The sequence below is a fragment of the Prionailurus viverrinus genome, chromosome A2 (assembly GCF_022837055.1).
Source record: "Prionailurus viverrinus isolate Anna chromosome A2, UM_Priviv_1.0, whole genome shotgun sequence".
Lineage (NCBI taxonomy): Eukaryota > Metazoa > Chordata > Mammalia > Carnivora > Felidae > Prionailurus > Prionailurus viverrinus.
Window position 1 is genome coordinate 112289315 of NC_062562.1, and position 20136 is coordinate 112309450.

At 36.5% G+C, this 20136-nt stretch overlaps 1 pseudogene; it reads left to right on the forward strand.

Moving 5' to 3' along the window:
- Positions 1-20136, forward strand: part of LOC125153726 (triosephosphate isomerase-like) — a 55792-nt pseudogene that overhangs the window by 8457 nt on the left and 27199 nt on the right.

The window sequence follows — 20136 nt, forward strand, 5'->3', positions numbered from 1 at the left end:
TCCTTTTTAAGAGTTATTGTCTTCCTTCTTTTCCAGGTGGCTTAGTGGTGAGTGATTACTTGAGGAAAGCATCATGGGTATCTGCATGTGTAATGCCTAGAAAATGCTTTAAGGATTTCACGAATCAGAACAGTGGAATTTTGACTTTATTCTTTGACATACTGAAGAGTTTCTGTGTAGAATTTATATTTCTTTAAAGTCAAATGTTCTAGGGGCGCCTGGGTAGCTCAGTTGGTTAAGCAGCCGACTTCTGCTCAGGTCATGATCTCACGGTCCGTGGGTTCGAGCCCCGTGTCGGGCTCTGTGCTGACAGCTCAGAGCCTGGAGTCTGTTTCAGATTCTGTGTCTCCCTCTCTCTGACCCTCCCCCGTTCATGCTCTGACTCTCTCTGTCTCAAAAATAAATAAATGTTAAAAAAAAATTTTAAAAAAATGCCTTGTCTTTAAAAAAATAAATAAATAAAATAAAGTCAAGTGTTCTATCCATCAAAAGCCCTAGTGCTTACTGTCAATGATTTTTGAAGACCAGCTTTTTATTTTAATTAAGCCCTTGCTTGGAAACATTAGATTTTTGTTTTTGTTTTTTTTTTTTTTTTAAATTTTTTTTTTTTTTCAACGTTTATTTATTTTTGGGACAGAGAGAGACAGAGCATGAACGGGGGAGGGGCAGCGAGAGAGGGAGTCACAGAATCGGAAACAGGCTCCAGGCTCTGAGCCATCAGCCCAGAGCCCGACGCGGGGCTCGAACTCACGGACCGCGAGATCGTGACCTGGCTGAAGTCGGACGCTTAACCGACTGCGCCACCCAGGCGCCCCTTGTTTTTGTTTTATGTCAATCTTTGTTTAGAATCTTTTGGAATGGTGATAACGTGGGTAAGTGGCATTGAATGCTAATTGATACTTAGTATTTTATTCTCCATCTACTTGGTGTGGCCAGATTTGTATATGCATGTGTGTATATATATAACAAATATACGTATGGAATCTTTTCCTACTTAGTCAAAAATATGTTTTCAAGGCATTTTTTTTCATTGAACAGTCTAAATGTCTTTGGGTCCACTAGACAATGCTTCTGATAGGTTGTTCAGGTTTCTGATTAAGTTGAAAACTAGAATGTAGTTGAATAAAGATAAGAGTGCTAAGCTGTGTTCCAGGAGTACTTTTGCTAAGGACAAATGAAAAGTAGAATCTGGTGGAGCAGAGTGACGTGGCAGGTAGGTGTTCAGTGGATGACAAACTGTTGCTAAAAGTAGGAATTGTGAATTAGGATAGAAAGATAAAAGGAGATGGACAAGACTCCACACGTTTATCCTTTGTGGATACTATTTACTCTCTATCCCTCTCCTGATTGATTTACAAATATTGATTTAGTGCTTTCTATGTTTTAGGCATTGTTCTCTCTGTTCTCTGGTCACCGTCTCACTTGTTCCTTCATAAACTTGATTTAATTTGTGCCTAAGTCACCCCTTGCCTTTCTATTTGATTTTTCTCATTCTCACTTTGTTAACATCAATACAGTACTGCTTTTATAGTTTCACTCTACGTGGTCCACGGTGGTCATTAAAAAATTATGCAGAAAACTTTGTGCAGTGGCGTGAGAACAGATACTCAAGTCTCTTTACAGGCACTTTGGAGGTTAGGAAGCTTGCCTTCAAGGTAGATCTGACAAAAGTAACAAATTTGTAGTTTCAGAGAAAGTGGCAAATGAGATATAGTGGCAAAAGCCATCGACTTGGAAACCAGGTTCCTGGGCTATACAGAATTAGTTACTACCACTATGTGGTATTGAAAAGGTCTAACATTTTCTAGCCTTATTTCCATCCTCTGTAGAATGAAAGGGTTTAGTTATTTGGTTACTTGGGTCCCTTCCATTATAAAATTAGTTCTATTATTTCTGTTCTATTAGGGAGTTGAACATGGGTTACCTATTCACTTGGTGGATCAGGAACTTACCTAAAGTAATTTATAAAAGGTGCATTAATAGTATTAGACAAGACTCCCTAAGGTTATCTGTTTAATTAATTTTTTAGAATCTGGGAATCACTGGGCAGTATAACTACTGAAGATTTCAGGACTCATTAGTGGAACGCACATGTATTTTTGAATACCATTAAGAAAAGTGTGTAACCATCCTCATTATTATATCTCAGTATCTATAAGAAATGAACTTTCCTGGAGTGAGTTAAGCTTACTTCCATATTTTGACTTTCTTAAAAGATATGGAGACTTATATATCAATTTCTCTTATATGACAATCATTTATTGTTATTGATAGCCTTCTTCACATTCCATGAAGTCGCACCTCTGGCTCTCTCTTCTCTAAAATAAATATCTTTTTTAAAAGTTGTGTTTGCCAACTTAAGGGATTTTCAGTGAAGCTAAATGATCTAAAATGAATGTTTTGAGTAATTGTTACTTGGTGAACTTCACTGTATCACAGGGCATAAAACAGAAATATGATCTCCTTAATCTTGATTCTATTTTCTACATGTTCCATAACTTCCTCCATCAATACAACCAAAGCAGCTGAAAGTTAGAAAACTGTGGTACTTGTCTTCAAATCCCTTTGCACTTAGGTAGTGGGTGTGAAAACAGAAATGTAAGAAACAGAACATGTGTGATATATGAATCAAAGTGTAGAGGCTATTTGGTGTGAAACAATGTGATCCTTGTAGCTCCTGCTAATGCATCATTCAGCAGATGCCTGAAGAAGACAGAGTTTTCAATGGCAAAAACAGTCTCCTGGAAATAGACCCTTCATTCAATCCCTTGCATGAAATGTTACTGCATGAAAACAAAGAAATATCTTTATCTTACGAACTTAAAATAGGTGTCTGTAATTGGATACATAACAAATACATGGAAATAAATTTGCTCACATCATTACCTGTTTTCTGCAAAACTAGCTGCCCTCCATTTCAGTTAAAATTCTTAATGAGTCAAGGTGTCACATGTAACACATGGAAACAAACAAATGTGGCTAAGGTATATTTTTTAAAGGGTGTAACTTAACTGGTTTTCCTGACCTTGGGCCCCAAAATATGATTGTAGTAATGAGGTAGAATTCACACAGCCCCAGACATCTGAATATCAGTACTTAGAAACATTCTTTAATCAAGAACTTCATGAAGGTGATATGCATAATCTTTGAGGATGACTGAATTATGGTAAGAACAATACAGATTTCTATTCAGTTAATCTAAATATTATTATATAACAACTTACAGGAGAAATACTGTAAACCTCAAGCCATTTTATTCAGGGACTTGGTGAAAATGGATATGGGTAAGAGAGTATGGATAAGAGAATTGTTCAGTTCTGGTCTTACACAGGTAGTTATGATCTTCTGTGTGTTCCCAATTTTGCTTATCTCATGTGCTTGTGTGCCTTTTTCCTTTGTTTCAGTGACCCTGTTTCTATTTGCAGAAGATACTTTATCTCTGCTACTGCAACTGGTCTAAGAGCTCTCAATATGGATCAATACCATTACTATGGAAGTTTTTATTTTTCCCCTTCATAAGCCCTGCAGAATATCTTATGAATTATTATTACTCAAGCATTGACTTCCCTCATTTGTTCAATACTGCAGGTCAACTTCTAACTGGAGAGTCTGTTCTGTGATCATATACCTCTGCTATGATTGGAAAGAGTGAGGTATGGGAATGTTTTACTTCTCCCGATTCCTGACTGGGGCCATAGTTGAAAATGCATCCTACTGTGGGTGGCCTCATGACACAAACTATGTAATTCAGTGAAACAAGCCCAAACTCTGTATCCTCTCACATCGTCATCCCCCACCTCTGGAATTTCAGAAGTTTCTACACACGGGTTTCACTACTGATCCCCTGACTTTGCAACCTCCTTCCCTTTTGCCAGGCTCATGAACTACCAAGTCTGTACCTGTTGACATCATTTTTGCATTTATTGTTTCACTTCCTTTTTCTGTGGATATTTTGCCTGTGTTTCCTCTAAGTATATCCTCTGCCCTTTCACAGATCCTTTTCAGTTTCCCCGTCATTGTTTTCTGTATCCACAGGCTGGTTTCAGGGGTGGACAGGTGGTGCAAACCCTGCTGGAATGTGTTTTATCTTTCTTCTAACTTAGGTATGATTTGAACTTGGAGTGTGGTCTATCTAATGCTCAAGCCATAGTTCTAGTGTGGATTAATTCTTAATGCTTGTCGATTTGGTTGTTTTGGAGAGGGTGAGGAGAATATTTGGAAATGGTCAGTCTTGTTCTCTAAACCCCAGTGTTTGTACTTTTAATCGAGGTATCATGTGAACTTGTAAATATCGTTGGACTACATGGTGTCATGGATGTAAACGTTCAAATACTCCATCTAGAATATAATTGCTCATTGGATGAACAAAGATTTGTTTTCTTCTATCTCGTGGGGGGCTTTCTCAGGACATGTGTTGTAAGCTGTGTGGTCTTTATTATTGGTATTTGTTATTATTACCTGTACATGTGTCTACCTCTACCAGGACCAGAATTCTGCTTTTCACTTTTGGCTATGTCCAAGCCCTAATCCCTTTTTATAAAGGTGTTGTTACATTAGGATTTTCAACAGTGATTAAAAACAAAATAACAGAGTAACACTTTTAGAGATAGCATATGATTGAGACTCGCTATCTTTTTTGAGCATCAGAAAAGTGCTTGACACTTTCGGAATGTCTCCAACTTTTAGTTTCAGCTTTACCTGAGTAATGTTGGAAAATATGTTTGTGTAAGCTTTTTTGAAATTTTTTGGAACAATATTATGTATAGCATGAGCAAAGAAGAAAAGAATAATTTACTAGGTGTTTCTTTTGTCATCTTGTGAATGAGAATTTATACTAACTGATGGCTAGCTAACCCTACTGAGATAAGATGCTATGACTCATACATGATAAAAGATTCATTGAAATGATCTGATGTCAAGGTGATTTTGTACATAATAGAAAAGTGGGAAGATTTAGAAGGGAAATGAGAATTCTCTTTAATTTTTACATATTCAATTTACTAAAATCTTACATTAAACTGAGAGTTCATTTTAAAAAAAATTGTTTGCTCTGGGGCACCTGGGTGGCTCAGTTGGTTAAGCATCCAACTTTGGCTTAGGTCATGATCTCACAGTGTGTGAGTTCGAACCCTGCATCGGGCTGTCTGCTGTTGGTACAGAGCCCACTTCGGATCCTCTGTCCCCTTCTCTCTCTGCCCCTCACCCCCTGCTCTTTCTCTCTCTCTTTCTCTCTCTCTCATGTGCGCGCGCGCACTCAAAAATAAATGAACATTAAAAAAAATTGTTTGCTCCTGTTACTCTCTCTCTGTGAGTTGGTTTTACCATAAGAGCCTCTAACTTTCAATAACATTTACGTTATATTAGTGTAATACTATTATATGATCACAATATTAATATTTTATGATAGATTGTAACAGTAAAGTACAGTAGTTATTAACATATTATACTAATATGTTTATACTAATATAACATTTATAGTAGTATACAAAATGTGTATATAAAATATATTTAAATATTTATAATAAATATAGCATGTTTCATCTTGGTCTTTTATCATAATATATATATATCTCATAGATAATATATCAGTCTTTACTGTGTGACTCTGAGCTCTTTGAGGATACAAATTGTATCTTTATTTTTGGGGTCAGTATGCTGCACTTACTGGGTAGTTCCTTAATTTCTAGTCCTTAGATACATTTCTTTATATATCAGCTCCCTGAAATATGAGTAGTCCCCCATCCAAAAAAGAAAAAGTGTTCTGTGCCAAATAAATTTTAAAAATTGTAGGTTAAAAAAGAAAGTAAATAGACTTCTTTTACAGCAGGACTTCTTAGGGACTTTGATTAGCACATGTGTGTTGTGAATCTCACAGGGAAGTTTTAGTATGAGTGATTGCATTCATTCATTCTTTCATTCATTCAGTATATTTTTAGTGTCTTAAATGTGGCAGACGTTATTCCCATTTATTCAGACTTAAACAGAGAACAAGAAGACAGGATCTCTTCTCCATGGAGTTTTCCACTGATAACAGTATTTTTTTCATTATTATTATTTAAAACATTTTTGAATTTGAGTGGAGTTGATATACACTATTAGTTTTAGTTGTGTAACATAGTGACTCAGTATCTTTGTATCTTTTGCTGTGCTGACCACAAGTGTAGCTGCTGCCTTTCACCATGCACACAGTATTTTTTCCAAGGAATATCTCCTCAGAAGAACTCTCTGCCCTAAATATTTTTAAATTCATATTATATGTAGTAGTATATATTTCTCTTTCTGCTTTTGTTTTCATTCCTGTTTAGAGATGCCTGAATCCTCAATCACTACTATAAATGCTAACAGCAAATATTTATTGAATACTTATATGCTAGTTATTGTGAATAAACACTGAGTTCACTAAATAAAACGGCAAGGCAAAATGCTACAACCCTACTTATCCCTGACATTACTTTTGTCCTAATTCAATTTTCCATTTTTTATCATTTGATTCCTAAACTTCCAATAAGCTTAAAATGTACATATTGTATTATTTCCCCAGGTATGTATTTTCTTTTGGGTTTCCAGTCACTGCAGAATTACAGGAATGCTAGACAATTAAGGGTTTGATTATTTTGGTGCCTGATCATCTTAAGAAATGGTTTTGTGTTCCAAAACCAAGTAGTGGCTGAGAGTAGAGACAAATTACATGGCTTGTTTGGAATCTTGAAAAGTCCCACAAAGACACGATTGCTTGAAAAGGATGTAGAAGTGAGAGTAGAGGCACCAGACCAAGATGTTTCATCACCAGAGAGAGAAACAGGTTCCAAACAGTGGCGTCCACAGAGGGCTGTTGATGGCCATCGTGTCAAAGTTCTCATTCTTACTTTTCATTGACAGGGAGCTGGCATGCATCTCAGCTGTGTCAGGAAGTGTGTTTTTGACATTTGAGAGGTGAGAAGAGAGCCAGGAAGTAGACATTGGGACCTTTGAAATGATTACACAACTTAAGCCGGGTTCTTATTCTGTGGAAATAGTCGTATCGAGTTATAAGTATGAAAATCGGGCTCCACTGCTTTGTAATGTCTAAAGAGCTTAACATTTCATCTTATTTTAAATAGCAACAATGATGTACTTCACCTGCATTTAGCCTTGTCAAGTAGATACTTAATGGAATTAAGTAACTGGAGCTTTATGCTCTGATACAGCCTTTAATAATTATAGAAAAAGTTTTGTGATTCCTATTTTGGAATTATTTTACTTTCATATCAGCAGTATTTGGCCAGTTCAAAAGACAAACTGTGCCCTTTCCCTTAATTTCTAGATTCAACACAGTGGTCTGGAATTAAAAAAAGTATTGTTATAATTCTGTTGAGATTGGGTGTGATTTCAAGTCTAGTTTATAAGTTAATTAAAACTGCTTCGGAATTAGGTCAGGCTCATGTGCATTTGCTTTTGTGCTGTAATTGCTGCCTTTTGCTCTGTGAAGGGTTATGGGGTTAGTACAAGTAATCCCTCCTGCTCTCTCTTCATGCTCTGTGCTCAGTCTATAAACAAGTAGGGTGTGCAGATTCAAGAAAAGTACTTTTGTCAAAAGGGCTGCTGCCTGCTCTGCCCCCGTATGGACCTCTCAAAATGGTGGGCACAACTTTGGTTGGTCACAACAGGCTGGGGAATTCTTCCTGACAAGACAGAGAGAGGCAGCCTCTCACAGCAGATTCATGCGTTCAACAAAAGACTGCTTAGAGATGAATTGAATTCATAGTAGACCATTTTTTAAACAACCAAATTTAGCTTTTAAGTTAAAACAAAACAAAACAAAACAAAACAAAACAGCAAACAGCCTGCCGTTGACCTGCTCACGCTGGAATAGTGTTGGAGAACATGATCATACAAGACCCCCTCCCGCCGTTTCCCTGGCTTTGGGTCTTCACTCCCATGATCTGTACTGCCCTGCACATCTTCCAGACCCACATGCTGATCACTTCCTTGAACCTGAGCCCATATCCTCATTGCAGAGTGCTTTGTTTATGTCTGCATTTGCTCAGATGCCATCTGTGAAGCATCGAGCTATTGTGCCTGTATTTCTACTGGCCCTGGTTATTTCTCTTCCTATTTTCTATGGCACAAATAAGTGCAATTTTGGGGAAGCAGATGTTTTTTCAATGTGAATGATTCTGCTAACACTTAGCAAAAATCTATCTGCTGCAACACGCCTTTTGCGCTTGGGGTAAGCAGGATTTCATTGACCTCACTCAATTTGGGCAGGAAAAGTTCGGTTTTCATTTGTATATTATCTGGAAAGAAATTTCTTTCTTATGTTGCTCACAAAATTTTGTTTCTCAGAATGTCTCCTCCCTCTTGGTACTAAATACCCTGACGACACTAGAGGGGATTAAAACTGTTCTGCTCGTTTTCTAGATGGTGGTTTTGCTAGGAGGGTGAAACTTGTATCTCTTTTAGGAGCTGCTTCAGAGTTTCCTAAAGATTATTGTTGTTATCTGAAGGGTAACAGTGGGCTACTTTTACAGATAGTGTTGGTGATATGTAGGGACAATGAGGTAATATAATACATAGGACAGTGTATGACACACAGTATATGCTGTGTAATTACAGGTATTATTACTGTTGTTGCTGTTTTTATCTCAGACTATAATGGAAATACTTATGTAGTAACCAGAGAAAATGTATTTTACCCTAAATAGGCGTATCACAGAACTCAAGGAAACAATTAGTGTTACCCCTGTCAGAACTTCAACTTGCTAATTATAAGGCTAAAGAGAAAAATACCTTTACCTAAATTTTTTCCTCTATGTAGTGCTTAGAAATGCTTTATTTGCCATTTTGCTTCACAGAAAGTTTTCTCATTGAGGCTTTTTAGATGTGGCTTGAATCTCTCAAGGTAACAGAAGTGTTAGTGGAAGGAATATGTGCCTGCTTTAGGTCACTATGTCGATCTGTTATGAAACAAGGTAATATTTCAAGTGGGCACAACAGATAAAGGAACAATGGCACAAATGGGCTGATGTGAAGGTTTTATCTGAGTCAGTGGCAACTTGAAAGGTTTATTGTGACATAGCTAATAAAGGCCTGAATTCAGAGTCTGAAGATCTAAAGATTGTTTCTAGCGTGAACTTTGTATAAGTCACTTAACCTTTGTTTCTCTCCCTTAAGAAGAGGATAAAATTACTAACCCAAACCAAAAATGGACAGAGGAATAGTTAATTATGTAGGGATTTTGAGTATCAAAATTCTCAGAAAGTACACTCTTTAATTACTAGAGTTTTCCCTGCAGCACTTGAAAAATGTTAATCTTTTCCTTGTTCTCCAAAGTTCTGGATTGTGTTCTGTTGGAGCCCATCAATTATGACCCTACATCTTCAACAACAACAACCAAAAAAAAGCTTCAACACGAATATTATGAGGTGACAAGGTAATGAAAGCAGATAAAGCCTGCTTCTAGTCAAGAATTTTTTTTTAAACTTAACTCTGTTTTGGTTTTGATTAGAGTTTAGTAATGCCATTTACAATTACACGTAGGGTAATAAATAACTGATATTTATGTGGCATTTTATTGTTTTGCAAATACTGGCACATGTTATCTCACTTAAACATCACAACAACTTTATGTGAAATTGCCCGAGGAATTTGGATTTCAGAGCTATTAAGTGGCTTGCCCAAGGACACACAGCTGGCAAGAAGTAGACCAAAACATAGACTTTCCAGATTCAAATCCAGCATTCTGTCCAAAATCCACCACGGCCTCCTTAAAGACAAAAAAGATATTTTCCCTCAGACTTGTACCCGATGAACATTCTGATCGATATGTAGTATGTACTAAGACAAAACCTACATAGTAATGTAATGATAAAATAATGGTTTGATCTTCCAGGCCGTCGCCCCAACCACCCTTACCCATAGTTCCCCCCACACCCAAACTAACAATTTATATTTAACAGGCAAATACCCTAATCTCAATTTACTTGAGCATATTGTGGGTAATATGTCTTCATGCAATATGAAAAATGAATTTGTGTGGTTTTTTTTTTTTAAATTCAGTCTAGAGTTGGCACTTGTTACATGAGGTTCTCATGTATCACAAAACAAATTCTCAAACATATTTCGGTGAAGAAGTGGAGGAGTGATTTGAATTATGATGCAGCTGGCAAAACTGTAGGCATCATTGGTAATTAAGTCCAATTTGACATGTTTATCCTTTACTGTAAACAGTGTCATCTGATCTAGTTTCTTTAGTTCTTGATATTTTACTATGTTTCACCTCTTCAGTCTGTTTCCTGGTATTGATTATTAAACACTTAGCTTTAAGCTGAGGGAAATTCTACATAGCTATCTCCTTTGTTTCAAATATTTACCTGTGAGTTACCACACAGTTTCTGTGAGCTCTGTTAATAGAAAGGAAAGAAATGACTGCCATGAAGTCATCTTTGCTCTGGGTTTGATGATTATTCTCTTTCCTTTGTCTGACCTTAGCCTTGTAGAGTGTCATCATAACAACATTAAGTGACTTTTAAGAAAACACACAAATTCCAGCACTGCCACCCTTCGTGCAATGGATTTTCCTTCCTTATTTGGCTTTATGTCTTTATTATACTTCACACATTTCTGAGTGGACAGGCAGTTCTCGCTTAGCCCTGATCAGCACACCAATTGTACTGCATTGTAATTGGCTATTCACTTACTGGTTTCTTTCTCTAGACCGCAGACTCTTGTGGGAAGAAGGCTTTACTTTGGTGGAATCCCCCACTCTGCCCCTTCTCTTAGTGTCGGACACATAGCGCAGGTTATTCATTAAACGTTTGATGGATATCGAACCAAGTGAATTACGATAGCATCCCTTTTCTTCCATCCCCTGGCTGTTTGCCTTGGATACGGTGCTCGGTATCCACCTAAAAAATGGAGGCAATCATCATATTATTCTCAGAGACTACTGGAAGAATTAGTTAGACCATTCACTTGAAAGTTTTTATACTGGGAAATACTCTTCAAAAGGTGGTTATGTTAATTACCACAACTTTGTATCTGCATATTTTACTTCCCATAATTATATCATAAATACTTTTTTTGCTTTAGTTTTGGTCTGGTGTATTGTAGTAGTAATGTAACTAGCCTCTATGCTTCAGTTCCTGCTCTTAATTCCACACTGCACCTAGACTAACCATAGAAAATATCAGATAGGATTGTCAGTTCTTCACTTTACACCCTTCAACAGAGGCTTGTCTGTCCTGTACACCACCACATCCCCAACCCCCAGGCCAATGCCTGATATTTGAGTTTATAGGCCTCTGTTACTTATGTGCCCAGTATCTGGAGGCCTCCACAGAAGGACATAAAAATCTTTCATCACATGCCTCCTGCATATCTCCCTAGCCTCGAATCTCACTCCAGCAAGACTTGGTTACATATCTAGGATTGTAGTAGTAAGGAACAGTGGGGAATTCCCACGATGTTCCCTTCACACCTCAGTGCCTTTGCATTTGTTTTCTTTTTCTTCCCAGAGGGCAGTCTCTCTCCTCTGCTGGGGCACTTGACAAACATATGTCCCTTACAACTCAGCCTACCTTTAGACTCCCCTTCAAAGCACTTCCCTTTCACCTGGCGCAGGTTTCTTGTCATCTGAGCTCTTATATCTTATAGCACATTGTGCGTAAGCATGTCTATACAGGATGCAAGGAATCTTTAATAATTGTTTGCATGTATTTTCTCTTAACTAGATGATGAGCTCTTTGTGTGGAGCCAAAATGTAATGTCTGTATTCCTTGCATCTAATGTGGCGCTTGGTCCTCCATAAGCACTCAATAGGTATTTCTGAAGTGAATTATTATACAACCTTTGTAACTGTAATTTTATTGGTAACAGTATGTTCTACCATACTGTTCTAGTAGAATTTACTTCACATTTCTGCTACTGTGGAAATTTTAGAGATTCTTGATGCTCTGCCTATAGATTCTCATTTCAATTGAATTTTTCACTTAGTGTAAATTCTCAGGTGATGTGAATATTGAAGAATAAAGTTTCTGATAAATAATGCCTTACAATTGTTAGGTTAAATTAGAAAGGAAAGAAAAGTGCTTTGCAAACCTATTCACAGTCAGGTGCTTTGTATACTTAGTAACATACTTAAAATACCCAGTTATCTATGTAAAATGTGAGGAGTTTATGTGCACCTGTGACTTTAATTTATATAATAAGTATATAAAACAGGAAACAAAGTTGCAAAATGGGTAACTAGCGTGACTAGGCAATTCATAGAAGGGGAGCTATGAATGGCTTTCAAGTATATGAAGAGATGCTCAAACTTACTAGTAATACAAGAGGTGAAAATTCATATATCAATAATCATCATTCAATTCACTCAGAATGGCAGAAATTAAGAAAGGGGGTTATTAGCAAATGCAGGCAAAAGTGTGGGAAGACATAATTTTTTTTGCACTGCTAATGAAAGTGCAGACCTAAGTGGTCATTCTGGAAAGCAATCCTACAGTACATAGCAAAATTAAGTCTATTTCTTACAGTATTATTTGTGGTAGCAGGGAGGTGAAGGAAGCCTAGATATCTAATGCACGCAAATTGCACAAGAAATGAAATAGATGTGACCTATTACAATGCAGCAGTTAGAAACGAAGGAACTGAATGACATACAATATAAATCATAACAACATAATATTGAATAAAGAAGGAAATATAGAGAATGTGATACTTACACTTTCTAATATGCTGTTTTCTTTCTTATGCTTTAATAGTAATGAAGTAATATGATTATAGTTTTGTCTTATGTTGTCCTATTAGCAAGGCAGCAGCTTTTATAGTAATATTACATAGTTAGTTATGTAACATGTTCCAAAGCTATAGTTATTTCTAAATTTTTTATTTTTAATATTTATTTATTTTTGAGAGAGAGGGATAGAGCATGAGTGGGAGAGAGGCAGAGAGAGAGGGAGACACAGAATCTGAAGTAGGATTCTGTCAGCATAGAGCCTGACATGGGGCTCGAACTCATGACTGTGAGGTCATGACCTGAGCCAAACGAAGTTGGGCGCTCAACCGACTGAGTCACCCAGGTGTCCCAAGCTATAGTTATTTCTTAACATACTACCTAATAAGATGAATTTATTAGAAAAAAACTGAGGTAGATTTTTTTCCCAATAATATGATTGTGAGTTGCTATTCTTTCCTTCATATTTAAAACTATATTTGTTGGATTGCTACATTTTCTTTTTTATTTGCAAGAGAGAGCACAAGCAGGGGAGAGGGGCAGAGGGAGAGAGAGAGAATCCCAAGTAGGCTCCATGCTTAGCCCGGAGCCTGACGCAGGGCTCAATCCCACGACCCTGGATCATGGCCTGAGCTGAAATCAAGAGTCAGATGCTCAACCAACTGGCTCACTCAGGCGGTCCAGATTGTTACATTTTTAAAGAGTTTTTCTTCTCTCTGAAAAGGAATGGCAGTCAAAGGATGAAGGAAAAATAATTATAACATATTTAAATCTCTTGGTTTATTTGAGAACTGAAGAGATCACTTGTTTATTTTTTTTTTTTGTGGTATTTTTTTACATAGACTATTTTGGTACGTGTTTTCCATTTTCAGTTAAATGTCAGAGAAGGTGTTAAACTAACTAATTTTAACTATAATGGTAAACTGGAGAGCAAAGATAGAGTGCATAGAGTGGAGAATACTACAAAATAGAGAAGTTGACACATAATTTTGAGGACAAATCTAGAATTTTATATATGACTCACTGTTTATACTTTTTATGTTTTTCCAGTTAGAAGTTATCACAGGTGAAGATGGTCAAAAGGTACAAACTTCCAGTTGTAAAATATATAAGCCATGGGGATGTTATATACAGCATGGTGACTATAGTTAATAATACTGTTGTCGTATATTTGAAAGTTACTAAAAGAGTAGATCTTAAAGAAAAGAAAGTTGTAACTGTGTGAGGTGATGGATGTTAATTATACTTACTGTGGTGATCATTATTCAATATATCCAAATATTGAATCATCATGTTGTACACATGAAACCAATATAATATTATATGTCAAGTATATACCAACAAAAAGAAGTTATCATGGTTATTTGTAACTAGTTTATTTTACTGACTCTTAGATGTATCCAAGGCAATTAACTCCTGTACAGTCTCCCTCCTAAATATCTTTCTAATTAATCTCCTCTATTTTACCATAACTTCTTTAACTTCTTCCTTGGTTTACTGTTCTACAGTCTCTCCTCACTGCAATCCATGTCCCCAGTTATCCTTTTAAAATTATCACCTATTTGCTAGTTCTCCCGTTTCCTGCTCACTTTCTGCTTCATCTTCTGCTTCTGGCACACTTCCTCCCCATGGCTCCCTGTGCCAAAATTCATGCCTTCCTCTGGTGAACACAGTGTTGGGTGTGTTTAACACCCAACAGAAAGCAATCCTCCCTCTTTGAAGCTGCTCCAGGAAGAGTTGGACCCATCCTATGTGATTCCATTGTGCTTTGTAAATGTGTCTATTATAGCACTTACCTCAGTAAATTATACATATTGAAGTTGGGGTCCATCTCCCAAGGAAGAGCCCTACATAGTCTGGTGGAGCTAGTGCACATATTGTCCTTAGAAAATAATTAGGGTAGCCATCTTCCTTGGAAATTCAACAACAACAACAACAACAACAGTCAATGATGGAAACCTCCTTTGTGAGAACTGGCATATCTGTCTACCTATCTATCATCATTTTATATCTTCATCAGTTCTTTTTTCTGAAAAAAAGAGATCAGAATAGATGATCCCTGTGTTTCTCCCCAAGTATATATATGAACCAAATCTCCAGATGTGCCTGTGTCCAAAACCTCAAATTACTGATTTACATTGAAGAATAATGTTATTTATGCCATGGGTCTTTCACCTTAAAATTTGTTTTATTATAGGAGAATGGGGCAGAGGACTTCTAAAGTCACAACCATAGATACACAGAATGGAAGTCAGATGTTTGAAAGTTCCATTGAGTTCTTTTTAAAATACTGTGCTTGTGTTACTTTATAATGAATTTAGATTAAAGATACAACTGTAGGCATGAAGGAATATCCTTACTATTACTATGATTTTGAAGTATAAACAACAAAATTGGGGATCAACCTATTAACTTCTTACACTTTGGTCTTTTTCTAGCTCCCTTTTGGGTATAAATAAGACATTGTTTTATGTAATTTGGAAAGTTCTCTATAACTTTAATGGAGGAGATTTTTTCCTATCATTTGTTTATACGAAAAGACAAAACTGGTAAATTTAGGATTCTTCTGTGGGAAGTCTCTGTAAATGAAACTAATGAATCTTGATTCAATAAACTTGAATGAATATGTATTTTGTCATAGTTGAATGATCTAAGTGCTCTGAAGTCAGATGTGCTTTCAAAATACCCCCATAAATGTAAATTCTTAATTATGACCATTTTTTAGGGTATTTATCTGTCTCTTGGTGGTTGTTGCTACTTTGGCCCCTTTTATATGTTTTGGATAGAGAAGGAAACACAATGCTTGCATTCCTGTGGTTGCTATAGTAATGGAAAAAAAAAACTACAGCTGTGATTGTAGACTTGAAGAAAAAGACTGAGGTAATTTCAGCCCTGGAGACTTAGTAAATATTAATTGTGAAGAAGAAAGCTCTTGGTCTCATTCTTTAATAGCATGTGTGTGTGTGTCTGTGTGTGTATGCGTGTATATATATATATATATATATGCTTATATATACATAAGTCAGAAATCGTTACACTGAGATAAATTGTGACTTCGTGTTACTGCCTCTAATTGCATTCCAGAGGTAGGTTGAAACATTAGCTAATATTCCAAGCAGTAGGGTTTTGCATTCAATTAAGTGCACTCCCTGGCTAGAGATGATACTCTGTGACCCACAAGAAAAAAACCATTGTTTGATTTTAAAAAGAAAAGGTATAGATTCTCTCACAGAGCAAGGAAGTACAGTGTTCTCTCTGGTGTTTCTTGATTTTTTTTTTTTTTAGAATAAGTATTTTTTTTTTAGAATAAGTATTCTATTCTAGAGTACCCTTTGGATGACAGTTGCATGGCCCATGCAGACCAGCCTTCGAGAAAACTCCTTTTTGTATCACATAGAGCCCAGTCACTGTGACAGTGATGGGTAACAGAGACTGAAATCATAGTTGATGCTCAATAAATATTAACTCCTATCCTTATTGTGGGTATTATTTTCATTAATAATAGGTGTTATATTGTTGCTGCTTTAGTTCTAGGGACAGGAATTTGAAAGCGGACCAGGGTTCAGAAGTTGAAAGTGAAAGTCAGGTGTCATAAAGACAGTGCAAATGCCAGCTGAGCAGGTAAGAAAACCCCATAGTAGCAAGCAGCTGTGATGTTTACATGGGTTTTCATTAGCAGATATTCATTAGGTGTTTATGGTATATTGATCACTATGTTAGGAATATGGGCACAAAGAGATGTGGAATAATTATCCTTTCTGCCCCAAATGGGCTCACAGTGGATTTTGGACTATATTACTAAAAATTACATAGTTATATAATATTAATATATTGTTACATGTTAATAATAATATATTATTATTTATATATCCCTAACAATATATCATTATTAATATTAATATGTTATATTACTATATTTCTATAAACATATAGTGTATATATATAAATAAAATATTACTGTATACACACACATATACTGTTATTTTACCATAGTTTGAAAAGCACCACCGTGGAGGCATTTATAGGGTGCTGTACAAGCACAGACAAGGGTGAAATGGAGTCAACACTTATAGAAGCACCATTGAAACTTGGTGATTGAGAATGGACTCTGGAGCCCAGCTACCTAGATTTAAATCTCAGCTTTGCCATTTTCTCCCTTTGTAATGTTGGTTATGTTATTTAGGGTCTATGTGTCTCTGTTTCCTCTTATGTAAATGTGAATAGTAAATACCTAGTTTATAGGATGTTATGAAGATTGTATTTATTATAGATGGAGATGAAATGAATATATCTATCAATCTATCATCTTCTGTGTTAGAATAGTACCTGGCGTATAGCAAGTGCCATGTGTATAGGTATGTGTGTGTGTGTGTGTGTATACACACACACACACACACATACATACATGAGCTATTGTTGTGATAAAATTTGGGCCAGTAATACTTGTACTGTCAAACAGTTTAGTTAACACGAAGTGCTGGGCCTTCTGCTTTCTTGGCTTCATTGGAACCGTTTAAGACTCCATGGGTCCCATAATGAACATCCTTTTAGCAACAGTGTGTTGAATACATATACATTCTAATCTCATTTGGGTTGCTTTGGAGAATCATTAAACATAGTTAAAAATAATACTGTTCTCACAATCCTGGGCAAACTATGTAGAGTTGTACAAATCACAAGCAGTTTAATTAAATACCATGTTTGCAACTAAGAGAGTATACTGCTGAGACTTTTTCAGTTTTAAGTATGAATTCATATTTATTTATGTCCAATGTACCTTTTAAAATATGTCATATCCTTTCCAGTTGGCAGACACATAAACATCTTGCTGTACCTTGGTACTTGAGGCCCCATAAGAAAATTTATGTCTGGTATAAATCTGTATTTTAATGGACATTCCCCCAATAAACCCTCTAAGAATGAGAGATCATACCTATCCATTTTCGGGGATGTAATTCAGGAAAGATAGATGTGCATGTGTATGTGTCATTATACTATTATTGCTGCTGTTTTATTACCCTTGTTAGTAGGAAGAATGGACTCGGGGTGGGCACTGTTTTCACATTCCTGCAAGACACATATGAGTTGATGTACATGTAGTATTCATAAGTACCCTTACACATTTCAGATTAAAAAAATAAGAAGTGATGTATAGAGGACTGAAGAATATTTGGCCAATGATTTCAGGGTCCAATAAAACTTAGTAGAGTTATTGCCACTCAGGATTTAATACTTTGTCTTTCAAGCCTCGTGAAATTATTTAGTTTTAATAGATTCTAGAGACATTTATGTCACACTTAATTGATTCCATAAATTCAATTTATGCGAGTCTAATTTATAAGGTAGAATGCAAATTTACTTCCCTCTGCAAAGAACTTCAATGGCTCCTAATTACTTGTTGGGTAAACTCCAAATTCTTTGCTCCATGATCTGACTTAAGCTACTTCTCAACCTCATTATTACTTTCCTTTTAAATTCAAGACCTTCAACTGGGGAAGAAAATAATACTTAAGCACTCAAGTCCTCCAGTTTTTTTTTTCAGTAAGGATTTTAAAGTCATTAGAAATGTACCCTTCATTTCTTTTGTATTAAATTCTCCTTTGTGAGTGAGGCAGGTGTCCTCCCAGGTGAGTCAGTCATCAACTGATAGCAGTTGGTGGGTTTGATTAACTAATGATTAACTTGTATTCACATCTCATATACTTGCTCCAGAAGTTTAAGCTCCCCTCCTAATGAGACACAGCACTTCTTCATTATGCTGGTCTTTGTATTTTTTTTTTTTTTTTATCAGGAAGCTGTCAACTGCTAATGTACATCTTTTCATTTTGGGATTAATAATTGTCTTCAGGTTTTTCAAGGACTCAGCATTTTTTTAAACCATTTCTTGAAGAAAAAGGTGTCATCTGTTCTCTTGCAAAAATTCTAGCTGTAGCCTCTGTGGAAAGCCTCAAATGTATTGATTGAGTTGCAATAGTACGGAATAGAATTTCTTCTCTTTTCCTAGTGTATGTCAAAGTATTACTTTTTTCTGTTGACCACCCCTTGAGACTAGCTTTGAATTATCTTCTTTCTAGAAACTTTCTTTTGTCTGAATAACTTTTTTTAATTTTTATTTTTTAATTAAAAAAAATTTTTTTAACGTTTATTTATTTTTGAGACAGGGAGAGACAGAGCATGAACGGGGGAGGGTCAGAGAGAGAGGGGACACAGAATCTGAAACAGGCTCCAGGCTCTGAGCTGTCAGCACAGAGCCTGATGCGGGGCTCGAACTCACGGACCGCGAGATCATGACCTGAGCCAGTCGGATGCTTAACTGACTGAGCCACCCAGGCGCCTCTGTCTGAATAATTCTTCTGTGCTCTCTAGCAAATCTTCAGTCTCCATAATGAAATGGAGAATATAGAAGCATTTTTAACTCATCTACTTTCTATAGTCGGTAAAACTATTATGTCATTGTGAGGGAGTCCTTTGCAGCCTTGGGTACTAAGAATGGCTTCCCAGACTAGATACCTGTGAAATAAGTCTTTAAGGATAAGTGGAAATATTTTTTAGTGAGAAAGGAAAGGAGGATTTGCAGATGGAGGGAACAGCATATTCAGAGGCAGCAGAGTTGAATAGTGACATGACATAGTTGGGTCCTCCAGAGTGCAGGTTTTGTCTGGAGCTTATGGAACAGAGATAGTGGTATGAGATGAAATAGGGGATGAAACATTTCTTTGGCAGGAAGGACCTTGTTTGTCACTTGAAGGACATTAAGCTTCATTTGACAGGGTTTGATTTTGACGGATTTCAGTCTTGGGACTCATGATCACAGGATGAAGAATCTTGTTGGACACAGGGAGATAAGACAGGAAGTGAATACAGAGGTTCCTGTGATGACAGCCTGGGATAAAGCAGGAGAAGTTGTGGTAAGGAGGAACAGATAGAAATAAAGGGTATTTGGGTGCCTGGGTGGCTTCATTTGGTTACGTCTGACTTCGGCTCAGGTCATATCTCATGGTTCATGAGTTTGAGCCCCACATAGGGCTCTCTGCTGTCAGCACAGACCTGGCTTCAGATCCTCTGTCTCTCTGTCCCTCCCTGCCTCAAAAATAAAAAAATTTAAAAAAAAAGAAAGGATATTTTATTGGTTTAATCAATAAGAATCAGTGGTTGACTAGATGTTGGTCATGAATTTATTTCCTTTAAAATTTTTGAAGTTATTTTTAAAAATATTAAAGCCATTTCAATATAGCATTGCAGTAAGACAAAATGTTTTTTAAAATAGTTTTTTTCTTTTTTTTTTTTTTATGTTCTTAATATATTTTGAGAGAGAGCACAGGCGGGGTAGGGGCAGAGAGAAAAGGAGGTACAGAATCTGAGGCAGGCTCCAGGCCCTGAGCTGTCGGCACAGAGCCAGAGATGGGGCTCGAACTCATGACGGT